This window comes from Oenanthe melanoleuca, chromosome 1 (genome assembly GCF_029582105.1).
Source record: "Oenanthe melanoleuca isolate GR-GAL-2019-014 chromosome 1, OMel1.0, whole genome shotgun sequence".
NCBI lineage: Eukaryota > Metazoa > Chordata > Aves > Passeriformes > Muscicapidae > Oenanthe > Oenanthe melanoleuca.
Genome location: NC_079333.1, coordinates 81644801 through 81656828, shown reverse-complemented (window position 1 = coordinate 81656828; position 12028 = coordinate 81644801). Strand labels below are relative to the sequence as shown.

Genomic DNA, 12028 nt, shown 5'->3' with positions numbered 1-12028 from the left:
CTTGTCTTGTTTTGGCTGAGTTCTCTGATCCTAGTCTCTGCAGTTTGTTGTTTCATCTGCTGAGAACGGATGAGAGGAAATGGGCATTTTGGTTGTCTTTTGCATTTTCACTGGATTTGCAGTACTTCCCTCCGGGATCTGCATGCAGGGTGTTACTGACAGCTTGTCACTTTGTTGTCTCTTCCCATTGAAGTCTATGTAGCTTTGGATTGTTAGGGAGTAATAAAAAATACATTTTACGTGGGTCATAGCTATAGCAGTAGCTTGAGGAGGTGGTCTCAGTGAAGAAATGTACTCGTGTGGATGAAATGGTTTCCCACAGCCCCTTGTGGGCTGCTTTGCTAACTGCTTTTTAGAGAGCACTGCAAGATGATACTGAGTGGTGGATGATGTAGTGAAGGTAAAAAGTTCAACTGCTACAGTGTATCCTGTTATTTATCTTCAGAAACCTTGAGGTAGCTGTGGTAAGTGCATCATCCTCTTCCCTCCCCCCATATCCAATCACTAAAGATCTGCTTTCATGTGTGGCTTCCTCTGTTCATTGCATGTGCAGGGTAAAGATTCTGGTTCTGACACTTTTCCCAGCAGGAGTCTTAATTTTCCTGAGAAGCAAACAGTGTTTTTGTCATGGCATATCAAAATACCCATGAAAGGTAATTAGATGGGAAAAGGAACCTGCTAGTGAGATGCATTGAAAGGAAAGTCTGATAGTCTAGTGAGCAAGACACTGAGATCTAGTTTCTGCTTTTTGCTTTCCTGTGGACTTGGGTCAAGTCAGTTATTTGTGTTTGTAAGATAATGAAATAAATACTTATTGTCTCAACTTTTTGCCTTATATGTATTTTCAAAATGCATGCTCCTTTTGCAGTAAGTATCTTCTCCTGTGTGTGTGCATAGTACTCGCTTCCATGCATGACTGCTCTGGTACTTTGTAAAGTATTGTAATGTCCATGTCAATGATAAAGGGAATATGGGCCTCATACTCCTCCATATTCAGGAAATCAGCTCTGCTTTTTTTCTTGAAAATGTGTGTCAGTGCTCCTCAAAAATTAGTATCTCTGAACTCTTACCTTTACACAGGGCTCAAAAAAACAAGTTTACAAAACATTAAGATGCAGCAGAGAGTGTAGCTGTTGGAAAGGTGACAGGAAAGCTGGGAGGGTGAGGGTGGAAGGACACACTGTGGGTATTGGCAGTGGTCTTCAATCTGCTTCTGTTGCCCTACTGTATCAGGAGCCAAGTCTGTCCTTGAAGAAAATTAATGCTTTTTTTTATTTTTTATTTTTTCCATTCCATCCCCACCCCCAGGCAGTATAACCTAAGAAGAATAAGGCTCAGAAACAGGATTAGAGGTTTGTGTTCTCAGTAAGGACAATCTGAGCTTTCATGAGAAAGCAGGTTAATAAGAAATCTGACAATCTGGAATAGGCTGTGGGAAACCATTTCCATCATCACTGGCCTAATGATGACTTTAAAAAAAAATTCCAAACAAACTAATTCCTAGAGGTGGAGGTGATGAGGAGAATAAGATTCTTGAGCCTGGCACTATGTTGAATAGGTACTATAGAAAACCTTTGCTTGGTTGTTACTTAAGGTAAAGAAGGCAAAAACATTATCTGTAGACTTTAAAGGGTGTATAATAGTCTACACTGCCTCTTAATGCAGAATCTCTTGCAGCAGTGTTTAGTTCAGTAGGCTGCACTAAATTTCTGGTCAAGGTTTCATCCACATCTGTGTATGCTCACTTTTGTTGGGGTAAGAAGCTTCAGGTGTACCCACTTTTTAACCCCTGACCCAACCCCTTTTTACTGCAGAAAGTTCAGCAAAAAAGACTGATCAATTTTAACAGGAAACTGCTGCCTACAGCAGCTAAATCGCATCTGATTTGTAGATGAGGTCATTTGCAGCTGAGGCAAGTATATGCATTCTACACAGAGGATGTTCCCTCTTGGTGTCCATTATCTCTTTCAGGCCTTTAACAGTTCTTTTCTTTGAGCCAGCTTTGATCCAAATCTTTGCTCTTAGCTGGACAGCAGCACAAAGTTGAATGTAGATAAACAATTGCATACAATATATCTTAAAGGAGACGAAAAACACAACTCCCTAACTCCCTAGAGAAAACAAACTACTGTCCTCCAAATGCCCAGACATGTGAAGTATCATCCAGTTTTGTCTTCTTCTCTGTCTGTGTCATAGATGCCATTTGGACCATATTACTTTTCCTGATTAAAATCTCAGGGGTCTTGGTTTGGTTTTTTGTTGCTGCTTTTGTGGTTTTTGTGTTTTGGTTTGGTTTTTTTTCCCTGACACCGTGGTTCTTAGATGGTTCTGTGATTCTCTTGCCTATTCAAGCATTTAAAACATGAAATTAAAACCTTGGAAGCTTGACAGAAGCAAATATTCACTGTCATTAGTATATGGGGGGAAAGGATGGGATTCAACAGAAGATATTCCTAGTGATAGAATACTAATGGTTTTAGGGGAAAGAATTTAATTCAATATATCTTCATAGATACCAGCTATTCCTTGTTTATGCTGTATCCATGACCATGCTCCAAGGATTGTTTTGCTCAGCTTGATTCCTTCTCGTCTCTTGATCCCTGCCAAGGCAGTGTTCTTGGCTGCTTTGAGATACATGGAGTAAACATTCACCATCAGTAGTACAAAGTTTGTTCAGCAGTTTTAACAGTCAGATACACTCCTGAAGAGTGCTGCACATATACTTGGATTGAATGGGCAGGGGTACCTTTCATTTTACTGGGCTTTGAGAAAGAAGGAATTCTTTAAAATGTTGAAACACACAGACCTGTGAAAGTCATGCTTTGATATTAGCCTTTCCATGAGAAATCTCAACACAAATCTGTTTAGCTGGGTGAGAGCCAACTGGACATTTGCTAAGTATGAGGAATAATGTTCAGCTGCAAGTGCTTTGACATAAACCAAGTGTTTTTCCCCCAAACTATCTGGGATGTTTATATGAGTGGCTGTTAAGCAGGTCTATGCATTTTAGTGGCATTGCTCCTTCAGCTACCTTCTTCTTTTGACAATACTTGCTTGATTCATCCCACTGTAATTTGTTTCCATGTGCTTAACCTGATGGCTCAGTGCTAGATGGCTTCATCTGCCTCTCTTGAAGGCTGAATCTGTTAAATACTGCAACTGCTTAGTATAATGTGCCTTTCAGAAATGAGTGGGATCAGTACAGCAGTGCATATCAACAGTGTCCAGCGTTAAGTGCCTGACTTTGGTTCATGATGCCTGTTCTCGATTGTTCGAGCTGGGGAGTCTGACAGGCCTGGGAAATAAATGTGTGCTCAAAATGCTTCTTTGACTAGGTTATCAGTGCCTGCTGAGATGGATAGCTGTGGGGGAGGCTACAGAACTCAACCCCGAATGCACTGCTCCTGTATATAATGCAGCTATTCTCTTTTCCTATAGGCTCTTTTCCCTGCTAAACTGGTCAGGCACACAGCATTTCTGCTCATGTGTATCCCTTCCTACTGTCCTTCCAATGATTCTTTCATCTCACTGCAAATTTGAGTCCTAATTTGCCATGCCCAGAGTACTTAATGAAATCATATACTTTGCTATGAAGTTGTCGTGAATAAATTGGTATTGCCCAAACTCAATACTTTCATTTTATAGTCTTTCCTGGGTTTTTTTTGAGTTCTGTCCATATTCTTGATGACATATGTGAGCCCACAGGTATCTCATAGTAGCACATCACCTGACATACCACGGTATTGATTTGGACTGCAGAGCAAGCTTTTGCATACCCAATAAATATACTTGTGGTGAAGGAGCAGAATTACTGTTCTGTAGGGGGAAAACCCAAACCCCAAATTGAACAAACAAACCAAAACCATTCCCCTCTTCAATATTATGCAGAGAATAGAATCCAACTTGTGCTGCAAAAGCAAGCTGGGGCAGTCTGCAGGCACACACAGAGACACAGGCAGGCAGTGAGTGCCTGTGTGACAGGGAGCTGGAGCGAGAGGAAGCCTTGAAACTTAAACTCCTCCTGCAGCTCTGCATCTGCTCTGAGTCACTGCTATGACTCACAGTGACAGTGTTCACGTTAGCTAGCGTTCAGATGGAGCAGCTCTGGCAACAGAAGAAGCAGGTTATGTTATTGATTACCTGCTGCAGCGGACAGTTGCACCAAGATTGTTTTTTACAAGCACAGATGAAACAGAGGAGGCTCTACTGAGCACTGCTGTCAGTATTGCTTTCTTAAGGTAAGAATGCCTGTTTATTTAAATATGTACCAAAGGGAATTTGGAGCCTCTGAAGTCTGAATTACTGTTGCTGTTATTCTCAGAGGATGCTGATCTTTGGAACTGTGTTACTGCAAAGCTTTGTCTGGACTGTTTTCTGTGCCATATGGAGAATCATATGGCTAATGGGCAGTGTGCGTCCTAGGAAACAAAATAACTACTTTCTCATTCATTGATGTTATGTAAGGCATGGCAGCCATGTTAAGGACAGAAGACCTCTTTTGAAGAAACAGTGCTGCTAGACGGTAGGGCAAGGAAAACAAGTAGTTTTTAAACAGCTCTCTGTTCTTTGGAGAGTGCTGCAGTTCTCTAGCTCTTGCTTACTGAATTTCTGTGTCAATAGAATAAAAAAAGCAGTTGCATTAGAAGAAGAGAAATAATTGTTTACCTTTAGAGTCACTGTGGGGCTGGGACTGTGCATGTGATCCTTGCAGTGCCTTGATGTAAACAGTTTCTTCAAATACTATAAATGGTGCTTCCAGATATTGGGGTGATTTTCATCTTGTGCCACTAACAGCACGTATGTTGTGTTCTGACAATTAGTAATATGCAAAAAATGAGACATATTCTAGTTAGTGTTGACATATGCAGAGCAGGTATAAAATTTGTCTGTAGTGGTTTTACTGCTATTTTACTCACTTTAGTGCTATAATTTTAATGCAGATTAGACTGGTATCGCTTATTATGCTTATGTAGAATCCACTGAGCCTTGAGCATTTGCTGTATTCCCCACAAGAGATTTTAAAAGCTAGAGATTCTGGTTTTGAACTGCAGTAGTGAATTTATCTTAATTTATTTTTTCTTTTATTTTCTTCTCTTTTTCTTTTCCCCCAATTATTTTGGACTGGCAAAGCAGTATCCTTCTAAAGAGCATCGTACAGTGAGGTTGGCAGTTGCTTTCAGTAATAAGAGAGCCAGATCACTTGTGTTTATTTTCAGAAGGAGGGAATGAGGGTGTTTTCAAAACCTCATCATTTACTAGGTTCCTCTCAGGTACTTGAAATTACCACTCGTTTCCATTTAGAATTTACATAAAAGGGACAACTGTCATCTTCTCTGGAAGAAATACAGTGCGTAGTAATAGCATTTTAAAATGACAGCATACTTTAGATTTTTCTTCTGTTTGCTAGTTTATAGCATTTGCTGATGTACAGTGTTTTCATTGCTATGAATTAACCAGGTTTGGTGTAGCTCTAGCTTTTAAAATACATTAGTTGTCTTAATAAAATGGACAGTAAGGTCTGTTTGTGCATCTTTATACTTCTGTTGACATCCAACTCGGAAAACTACAGTGTGAGAGGAGTTTTTGAAGCAATGTTCATCATGGATGCCCAACTCCCAGAGGGAAAATTTTGTTGTCTAATTTTAATGATTTATGTTTCTGATATTAAATATTTCTCATGCTACAGCATTATAAATGCAAACTGGTTTAAACATTGTTAGGGTTGGTTTGGGGACTGCTCACTAAAAAAGCTCTGGCATATGACAGTCTCCTCCTCCCAAATCCAAACAAGTTTTGGGTTCTTTACAGTCTTAATTTTCCCACTGATTTGTATCTTAATTACTTTTATTTAGGATTGTGTCAGAACTGTGCCTTAATGATTGCCTTTTCAGTATGCCTTTAGGTACAAATTCTGTATTATGTCAAAACAAATGATTTATTGTAATAAAACTCAATTATCTTCGGTTTAGTTTACGTAATTTCTTTATTGTAACACATTGTGGACACAGTTAAGTAATTAATGTTAATGTTTTCAAAACACATTTTAAGAACATACTTAACATTTAGAAAGCAGGATGACAGCCCCTAAATCAACACACACCTGAAGGCATTCTCTCCATCTATTGTCCATAGACTTTTTGTGTAAGAGCTGACCACCAGAGAGAACTCCCTCTGATTCATGTCGTCCTCATGTCCCTCTGCTGCTGGGATGCCACTAAGGGAAAAACAATGTCAGCTGAAAAAAGTGCAAAAATTCCAGTTTTGCAAGATAGCTAGACAGTTTGCTTGATGTGAGTTGGAGAGCTTCTGTGAAGAATTAATGCAATTCCAGTAGTGATTGTTGTCAATAATCAAGCTCCATTTGATCCTTCTATGGAGGGATTTTGCAGTCAGTATAACAGGACTAAAAATCTGCTTTCTAGACACCCTGAAAGCTGGGTTTTGTTACCTTAAGGTGGCTTTGTATTAGGCTGCAAAGGTAGCAAGTGGCAGGAGCTCATTGGATTATTTCACTGGTACTTTTGGCAAGACTTGAATTGTGAGAGTTCATGATCTCCTTGGCCTTTCTTTTCTGTAAACCCAGACAGAAGATCCCAGCTCTCTATTCTCCCCTCCTGTTTTAACCTACAGGATATCACGGCTGTTTTTCTCATCTCTGCATTACTACAGAGCCATGTTTTGTTATTTTTGCCTTCTCTAAAGCATTTGTGAACTTCCTGCTGAAATTTAAGCTCCCTTTTTGATTCTCACTTCAGCTGCTCAGGTGTGGATTCTCTCCCCTTGGTAGGTTTTCCACCTAAGAAAGCCTCGAATGCCACAAAGCTCATGTAATTCAGCACTTCCTTGTGCTGCCTCTGTTCCAAACAACAGGTGGGGTGTTCAGGCTGTCCTTTATTTGTTTCTTCCTTTGTAAAACCTCCTGCTATTTTTTTTTTTTTTTTTTTTGGTGGCTTCTTTTGTGGCCATGCTCTGTGTTACTCTGAGCCCTTTGTCAGCCTTCCTGGCAGTTGGGGAGCTGCTGGATTAACTCTGATCTCTTACATGTTCTGTTCTCTCAGTCCTTGAGCAGAAGTTTCAAAACAGACAGTGGCATCATCCTTGGCCACCTTATTCTACCTCTCCCTGCCGTGACAGCAGGAAATGGCTGCAGGAAACAGAGCTGTTGCTGTGGGTAGTAGGTGGAGAACTGAGGACCCTAGAGAAAATAAAGCATTTCTCCAAAATTCTTTAGTGGGAGGAAGCACTTGCTCTCTTATTTTACACAAAAGCTGCATTAGCAATGGTTTATAACTAGCCTTGCCTGATGAAGAACTTAGAGGAAATCCAATCCTGTCATTGCAATTCAATTATGTGAGTCATCTTTAATATGAGTGATATTTTTTTGTTGTAACCCAAACTGGACCACTGCTGTATTAGAAGCTGTGTTTTACACAGAGTAAAAGATGGCTCATGCACTGAATAAGATTTCTGTTTTTTCCCCAGAAAGAATAGTTGCCATATTTTCTGTGGTGATGTGCTGTTTGACATTAGATTTCCTGAGAACGTATTCTGCAGTATATGAAAAAACAGCATCTTGGTGTTTGTGTAGTACATCCTTGTCAGAGAACAGCACAGCATTTCTGTTTTCAAATAGGAATTTGAAATGGAGGAAAAAAATTATATGAGTTGTGGGTTTTTTAACAAGTTTCTGTTTCCTTTTTTGCATGTTTGAAATAAGCCCATATAAACTGGAGTTATATTGGAATAAAATCCTTGCATGTGAGCAGTATGAATAGCACCATCTGCAGTACTGGACCATCTTGTTTGTTGGAGATCTCTCTTTATTTGTGTAATTTTTAGTGATGACAATTTTTACATGAGTTATTTTTGGGGTCTTGCATAAGTGTAAGCATCTAGAGGGCGCCTCTTTGGCCCCTTTTCCTGTTTTCTGAAGAAGTCTTCTTGTAGGGATTAGATTTGTTGCCTGATTTTAGAGAGAAAGGGGAAAGAGTGGTTAAATCTTTGTTTATAGTGTGTCCTGAAAAGCTCTGCACTTAATCCTGGAGCAGGTCAAGCAGGGGGACACAGAGGGAGGTGGTGAACATGTCCTGTTTGCCCTGGAAGGCCTGAACTGGTAGAGGGGCTTCCAGCTCATTGTGTTGCACGAGCTTTTACATCAGGAAGAAAAAGTCATGGTCTCGTTTTTTGTCTGTTTAAACCTTTGTGCATTTTGAAGCTTGTGCTAGTTTAAATAAAGAGTGAATGGTACAGCCTATATTCTGAGTGTAACAATGATGGTCCTTTCATTTGCCTTCAGGGTCAGGGTTTTCACTTGATTTCATGACTATAGTCCTCCTGTCCTACTCGAGAGTCAGAACCAGTGTAAGGATGAGGATAGTTCATTTTGCTCTGGTTACATGAGGTTATGGCCTGGATTATGATGGCACGTTATTTCTGTTCAGAATCGTCCTTGTGTTTTATAGGGATGAAGAAATCTGGGCTTAGCTCAGTTTCATTTCAAATTGATGCTTTGCCTTTAAAGCAGCAGAGTACCTCTGACTTGTCTGTGTGAGCTTAAACAAACAGTACCTAATTGGTAGGTTTGATGTATCATATAACTGTGAATTGACTTTCTATGTGAAACACAGTTTAAAGGGAGTGGATTCATGATCCTTAATGCAAATTTACTTTTTAGATAAATACTTGATAGTGCCAGATGGCAAAGCAGCTACAGGCAGAGGTGAATAACAGAGCATACAGGTTATTTGGGCAGCAAATCTGCTGTTAAGAAAAAAAAACCAAAAACACAGCACTGCAATATTTAAAAAAAAAAAACAACAAAACCAAAAACAGAGCACTGCAATATTCTGGATTTTACTAAACGCCAGTAACTTCATTGGGTTTCCTGTGTCTGATAGGTGAATGTACTATAAGTCCCAGATTCCTGAAATACAAACTGCTATAAAGGATTTCTTCTGTCTCATTTCAGAAATAGACACAAGTGGTCTGACTTCAGAGCATGAGATTTATTTTTTTTCAGGATTCAGTGTTATTTCTGTCAAGCATTTGACAGGGCTTCTCCTAAGGCTGTATGGAGCAAAATGGTAAAATGTTAATTTGTATATTGCACTTACAAGAACATGGAATAAATAATGCCATGTTGACAGTGTCCTCTGTTATTTCAGAAAAACTTGGAAGAAGAGCTCTTTTGAGCTCTGTATGATAGCATGGTGGATTTGCATGGAAAGGATTGTGTCACAAGTATTGCTATCACTAAATATAAGCATCATGGCTCTAAATACATGACATAAAAATGCACGCAGCTGAGCTGGCTGGAGTGATCTCTTTCTGTCGTAAACTCTCTCAAATGTGGGTGTGTGGGAAAAGTTTCTTAAATTATTCTCTGTTCCTGAGAGAAATAGATGACTTTCAATTGTGTTTTGGTAAACAGGAGGTAGTGAGTAATAGGAAGAATGTGGCCTTTGTGGTTTTGCCTACATAACAAAGATTTCTCATCATTGTCCCATAGCTTTGTGGATTCTGATGAGAACATGATAGTACAATGCTGACACTTCTACAGAAAACTGATTTTATGTAGGAAAGCTGCATGGAAAAGTGACTACTGTATTGCTGGTACATAGTAAGAAAGGCAGATTTTGCTGGCATGTAGTAAGAGAGGCAGAGTGCATGGGCATAGTGGAAAGAGTTGAGCACCTTTAGGGTACAGAGAGTGGTGAGAATGGAGCCTGGTTGGGCACATGGAAGGATAAACTTCCATTTGCACAAGTGAGAATGTGAGTGAAACAGCTCCTTTTGTGTGTGGAAGTGAGGGAAGGCTGCTAGTGTCTATGTGTGTGTGTGATCTGAGGAAGGGAGGAGTTTGGCTTCAACACCTATACTGTCTTGATTCTGACTTCCTTGTAAATGCTTTGCCTTTTTTTTTTTTTTTTGGACATGCAAATATTTCCTAATACTTCAAGAAGAACTGCACGTTCTTTTCTGTGCTTGTTAGTGCGATATATATTTCAGATATCTAAACATCACCATAGTTTTTAATTTCATGGAAAATCAAAATGTCACAAAGGGCTGTCAGTAAGATTTTATTGTAGCCTAGAAAAGAAATTGGCACAGGTAAGAATTGTCTCATTAAAAGCCAGGGGTGTCTTTAAATAGCAATTTTGTGTAAAATTTAGCAGAAAGACAAATGGAGGACAGAACACTTACCAGTGGATATCTGCTTAGCTGGCGTTGTATTTGTGTTAAGTAGGAACCCTACTAAGAACCCTACTAATTTGACTCAATTTGTGTGAAGATTTGATCCCCTATTCAGTCATGAGCAAGGCATCCAGGATAAATGGCAAGAGCTTTTTCTTCATAGCACAGTGCTTTATTGTCACTAGCAACATTTGCAGACATCTAAAAGATTGCTAAGAAGTTATGTGTCAAATAGGCATTGGGGAGGGCTGTGGTAGCTGATGAAGAAAGAATGTTAGTGTGCAGCATTTATTTTTTGAAAGTATGACATCTTTCCCAACTTCCCTAGAATTTGCATTTTTTCCCTGTTCCTTTGTGATTCACATTTCTGAGAAAACATGACTATTATATGAAAATTTAATAATGCAGCCTAGATTTCTCCATATTGTACTGTGTGTTTCATGGCTGGAGTACCCAATGTTCCCATTTACATGAGCCCCCTCTTTTGGGGGCTCATAAAATGAACATTACAAAGTCATTGCAGTAAGGAAAACCCATCTTAATGTCTCAACATCTTGAGAATTTGTGTAAAACTGAACATCCTCAGGAAATTATCAGTTGATTACACTGCATGAAGATAATTTCCAACCATTGTTCATTGGATGTTTAGTTTTACAGTGAAAAATATTATCCAGCCTGAAACCATTGCCTCCAATGATAAAAAAGGGAGAGGCATTGTGGGCATTTGGTAGCTAAGTAAAATGTGTCTTTCTGTGACAATGATAGTATAAATGAAAGGAGAGTATGAATTTTAGATACTGGACACCATTCATTTACTGTCAACACTATTACAAAACTGTTCACAGTTGGTGCACCATGGTCCTGGGTGTCACATCATCTTTTTTGGATAAACATATGATTGGGTCACTAATGCTTGTGAAATCAAACTAAACTCTTTAGTATGTAAAAATAGAATATGAAATACAGGATCTACTTGTGCAAACCAATTTGACCTTGAGACTGTCTTTTATAATCTTCTCTTCCTTCTCTTCAAAACGGGGCTTTCCGTTTGGCAGAACTGCACTCTTTATCTAGATGGACTTTGTGGAGGTTTGTATTTGACAGTGTTGAGGAATGGACCTAATGTTGGGTCATGCTCTGGGTTCTGACTCTTTGTGTTCAACCTGGGGAGGTATTGCTGTGCTCTCTGATTTTCTTTTCATAAAAAGTACCTGTTGTTCCTGTGTTTCTGCCCAACAAGAAGTTGTGACTCCTTCAGGAACACAGCCTAGCACTGCTGCAACCAAGTGATAGAGTTGCAGACACGTGTTTTATTTCTTCACAAACAGGAGCTGAGAATAGATAAAAATTTAATGTTGTGTACATAATGTGCACAGTACAGTTTGCATACATAATGCAAGCCAATCTGAAATAATTCTGGGGAAATGAGATGAAGATAAGGTGAGTTTACTCTTTCTGGAAGGTATATTTTGGTGTAGTGGTGACAGTGTCTTGTGTAAGTACTGCAAAAAGAGGTGCCATATTGATCACAGTAATGATTTGCTCAGAATGAAGTGAGTTTATCTTCTTTATGTTCTTATGTTTCCTGTAAACTGGTATTTCAAAATGGGGAATGAAAAATCAAGGAAATCATATAAAGTTCCAAGAGAGTTTGGACAATGCAATTTTATTTGCCTCAAAGCAAAGGAGATCAGACAGAGCACAGCAGGACACACAGTATTTTCTATCTTCTGTCTGCTAGAAAAAGAACATGCTGCCTGTGTTTGTAGGCTGATTACTGGAAACTGGAGCCTTTAAACTATGTTTACAGGAAATATCTTCTGAGCTACACCAG

The 12028-nt window shown here is 39.2% G+C and overlaps 1 protein-coding gene across 21 annotated transcripts in view; it reads left to right on the top strand.

Annotated features, from left to right (window-relative positions):
- INPP4A (inositol polyphosphate-4-phosphatase type I A) overlaps positions 1 to 12028 on the top strand; it is a 110256-nt gene that overhangs the window by 24221 nt on the left and 74007 nt on the right. For 5 of the 21 annotated variants that reach the window (XM_056491338.1, XM_056491675.1, XM_056491251.1 and 2 more), the window contains exon 1: positions 4038 to 4238. The exons of 13 other annotated variants lie outside the window; for them this stretch is intronic. The gene's annotated coding sequence lies outside the window, so the exon portion shown is untranslated. Of the gene's footprint in view, positions 1 to 4037; positions 4239 to 12028 lie in introns of those variants that run through there. 3 more of the 21 variants (XM_056491762.1, XM_056490567.1, XM_056490825.1) reach the window with 2 other exon arrangements.